The sequence below is a fragment of the Alligator sinensis genome, unplaced genomic scaffold, assembly GCF_000455745.1.
Source record: "Alligator sinensis unplaced genomic scaffold, ASM45574v1 scaffold21_1, whole genome shotgun sequence".
Lineage (NCBI taxonomy): Eukaryota > Metazoa > Chordata > Crocodylia > Alligatoridae > Alligator > Alligator sinensis.
In genome coordinates, this window is record NW_005842445.1 from 265,406 (window position 1) to 269,875 (window position 4,470).

Consider the following 4,470-nt stretch of genomic DNA (forward strand, 5'->3'; position numbering starts at 1 on the left):
GAATGTCCCCGTGATGGCCACCCTAGAGTTGTAGCTGCTCTGGCTTCTAAGTAACAAGCCACAGAGGTATTTCATTGCTCCAGAAAAATATCCAAGTTTTGACTTTTAGTCCTGATTTGGAATCAAAATATTTTGATAAGCACAATTATTTTTTTCCTTGCAGAAGAGAAATGTGATCCCTGCCCAGCTCTAGTAGCACAAATCCAAAGTAGTCCGCCTACAGAAGGCCACACTCATTTCACAGCATCTGCTAAAGAGCTGAAGCAACTGTGGAGGGAGTACTGGAAACTACAATGTTGCTGTTACGTCAGAGCTTCAAGACCACAGTGTCAATGCTTCTGTCCAGCGTGACCCAGAGCAGGCTGCAACAGTGATAAAGACTTGTTCTCAGCTAGTGCAATGGCAAGAGTGACCACTAGACCCAGCCAGGAATGTCTGCCAAAATTATTTCTTGAGAGCAAATTCACTGTCTGCAAAACTAGCATCTTCTGTGAGGAAATTTCAGTTTCAAGTTTTTGCATCAGGAAGATCATAACATTTCTCTTTGTTGAAGTGAACTGAATTGGTATCTGTCAAATCAGTTTGGCATTAAAGTCAGAGGAGCAATGGGTAAAGATGCTCCGCTGGAGACAGGCAAGGGAGTCAGGGCTGCAAAGGTTTCCAGGACCCTGCACAGCTTCCTTCAGGTCCTGCCACGGGGCTGGACCTCGAGGGCTTCCAAGCCCCAGTGCAGAATGCTGAGGAATCTCTATCCTGTAAGACACTTCCTGCCTCGGGCTTCATGTCCTGATCTGGAATGAAGAAACTCTCCAAACCACAGCTTGGTTTTGCACATTTTGAACTTGAGGCCTTGGCCAGCTCTCCCTGCCCTGGTTTGGAAGACTCCTTATAATGGATAATGGTGACAAGTACCAGAAGAGCCATGCAGGCTACTACAGACCTGCTGAGATCCTCCCCACAAAACTCCACAGTGCTCTCCAACCAGAAGCATTGCACTGCTGGCCTATAGCAGAGATCTGCACCACAGCCCAAGTTCATATCTTCAAATGAGGCACCTTTTGAAGTAGCAGCCCACAAGTAGGGATGTGCAGAACTGCAATTCTGTTTAGAAAGTCCACCAGGTAAAGATGAAGTTTTCGTGTACAAGAACAACATGGATTTTTCCATATTAAATTTCACTGGGGCTCCAGTTTCTAACCAAAAGCAGCAGGGCTCCAGGCCCCATTCTTAGCTAGGGTTAATCAAACTAGCTCTAGTGAGTCCTACAGAGTGACACCCATTCACATCAGCTAAAACAGACATGTGTAAACTTGCAGAACACCTAGTAGCTTAAAATAGAAATAGCCAGGTATGCAGGAGACCACACACACACTGCATATGATCTGCTAAGGGGACTGAAACCACTAATAGTGGAAACAACACTGCAGCAGTGATGTCAGCACTTTCAGACCAGTGTCATTGCTTTGACCCAGCACAGGCTACAGCGGTGGTTAGTAGGCCTGTGTGAATAGGGAGCTATTCGATTTGGATTCAGATTTAGCCTATTCAGATGCCAGAGATATGTTTCGGAGATCCAAATTGTTTTTCCAATTCAATTCAGCTGAATCACTTTGGAAGATTCAGAATTGATTCAGAGCCAATTCGGAGATTTGGCCATAGAGTATAATGGGGAATCAATGAAATATCTATAACTTTGTTGTCTTTTGGCTCATTCCGATGAAACTTGTTGGGATGGTAGCCTCTGCTGTGAGCATAACACATGCCAAGCTTCAAGGTGATAGGTGTAGGGTTTTCTGGGAAACTGCACCTCAAAGTCCTGAAAGCAAAACTCATATCACATGTGTGTATTAGGCCACAGTGGGGAGAAAACTGCAGGGATGGTAGCTGTTGCTGAGGCCACAAAGGGGGCTTCTCACAAGGACAACTCAGTAAGTCACTTCCTCCATCAACACTGGTGGACGAGAATGCCAAAGAAGCCCCCTCATGCTCAAGTGCATCCCCTGGGGTGCAGATGTCCAAGCTGGGGTGGAACTGAGAGGGATACCACTCATCACAGTTAGAATCAGAATCAGATACTTCCTGGGTCGCAGCCGGTGGGTTTTTTTTTTTCTTGAGGTATATTCTCCCAGGGTGATACTTTGGGCTGAACCATACGACTGGCCCAGCTACTCAGACAGACCCCCTCCTACAGGCAATAGCAAGTTCCTATGCATGACCCTCATGCAGGCTGTGGCAGAAGACCACCCCTGTTTCTCCCCAAAAACTGTGCTCTGTGACAATTTGGTTAAGATGGGCCCTGCAGAGGGTACACACCTTACCCTATCTCTTTAAGTAACCTGAGCTGGATACATTCCTGAGGGAGGGGGGAAACCTGCTCCCTCTGCCTACGTGACTGGCATCACATACCTGGGTGAGGGGCTTGGGCCCCCTGGTGGGCTAGAGACTGCCAGTCTGCCCAGCAACCAGTGATGCATTTCAAATTGATTGGCTGACAGCCAACAGGTGCTGGCCTCCATTGGACCAGGTAAATCAGGTCATAAGGGCTATATAAGTTAAGGACTGCCCAGGAGGAAGAGGCAGCAGCCATGAGGAAGACTCAGAGAGAGAGGAGCTGAACCATCTGAAACTTGCTCTCTCTCTCAAAACTCATGATCAAGGAACTGCCTGCCTACAGAGGGAATCTCCAACTGCCTCTGGATGATACTTGTGAGTAAGCTACCTGAGATCTAACTAGATATATAGCTTGCAGTAACTCAGATGCGTAGCATGGGAGGCTTATTGTGTGTGGGTCTAGATTATGCCTTGGGGTCCCCTTGGTTTGGCTAACTAAGGGAGACCACTACTTGTGCTTCTGACTGAGAGAAGCACCCCCAAGTGCTTGAAGTGAGTCGAGTACCCTTGAGGGCTACTCGGCCTGTGTTTCCCAGGGTGCACAGAGCCAAAATAAATCCCAGCCCTGGGTGGTGGCAGTTTTTACTCCAAGCTAGCAGGTGTGCTCCAGGAAGGGGGTCGGCCAGATGTGAGGCACCCCCAGGGAGGCACTTGGAGCCTGGAAGGTGTTTGGGCACAGTGAGGTGGGTGGCTCAACGCAGGAGCACCCCCTACTGGCCCACCACACAGGCAAGTCCCCCATCCTTTGGGCAACAATGTATGGCTCAGCTCTCCATCGGTCAGTGATTTTATGCTTGCCTGTAAGTCTGAGGTTCTGCAGAAGCACTTGATCCCCCTAACTCAAACCCTGTTCTTGCACATGGCATCATAGCCTCACTTGTGGCGTAGTTGATTTCTACCTGTGGCATCTGCAGCTAACTGGTGGGCTCTTCTTAAACGATCTCTTAGTTGTTGGGCATATTACCCATGAGTCACATGCTGATCATAGCCCTTCTCTACTCCAAAACACAAGTCAATGGGGAGCCTGGGTTACCGCCCAAACATCAATAGATACGGACTAACCCCGGTGGCATTGTTGTGAGTAGAATTATAAGCATGCACCAAATGGGCCAGATGTTGACTCCATACAGCCTTTTGTTTGTGCCTTAGGGTGCCAAGCATATTTAATAGCGTGCGATTAAGTCGCTCAGGTTGCAGGACCCCTTGTGGATGGTATGGGGTGGTCCTGCATCTCTTTATCCCTGCAATGGTGAATACTTCCTTCAATAAGTGACTCTCAAAGTCCCACCTGTGATCCAAATGGATTTGGGTGGGCAACCTGAATATGGAGAAATATGTGCACCCCCGGGGCTAACCCTTGGGGAGCAGGATCCAGCGGCACCGGATCCTCCCAGCGGGGGACGGAATCCAAGGTTGAGGAAGTAGAAGGATTGTGGGTTAGGCTACATGGGGGGCAAGGAGAAAGGGATTTGGTGGTACGGGTCTGCTACAGACCCCCACATCAAGGGGAAGAAATAGATTCGGGGCTCCTGAGGCAGCTCTCAGAGACCATAAAAGCTAAAGAGGCGGTAGTCATGGGGGACCTAAACTACCCAGACATCTGCTGGGAGACACAGACGGAAAAGTCCCACCGCTCACGCAGGTTTCTAACCTGTGTGCTGGACCTCCACCTGACACAGGAGATACACGGCCCCACTAGGGGGAATGCCATACTGGATCTGATATTGGCAACGGGGGGGTGACATGGTAGGGGACCTACAGATCGGTAGCCATCTGGGGGACAGTGATCACCTAATAATAGAATTCACCATAAGACGTCGAGCGGGTAAGGTAACTAGTAGGGTGAAAGTACTAGACTTTAGGAAAGCTGATTTAAGTGAATTCAGGCGATTAGTGCTGTCACTGATTAGTGATCAGGTGGCTGTGCCTTAAGGAAATGATCCTTCGGGCACAAAGCAAGACGATCCCCATGCGGGGTAAAAGAGAGAAAGGGGCCAGGAGGCTTCCCTGGCTGACCGAAGAAATCCAGGGCAGCCTAAGGGCCAAAAGGGGAGCACATAAAAAGTGGAAACAGGGAGA

General features: G+C 49.1%; 1 protein-coding gene across 1 annotated transcript in view; it reads right to left on the reverse strand.

The window, feature by feature from the left end:
* LOC112551378 (C-type lectin domain family 7 member A-like) overlaps window positions 1–4,470 on the reverse strand; it is a 37,819-nt gene that overhangs the window by 4,052 nt on the left and 29,297 nt on the right. The gene's annotated exons all lie outside the window — the stretch shown is intronic.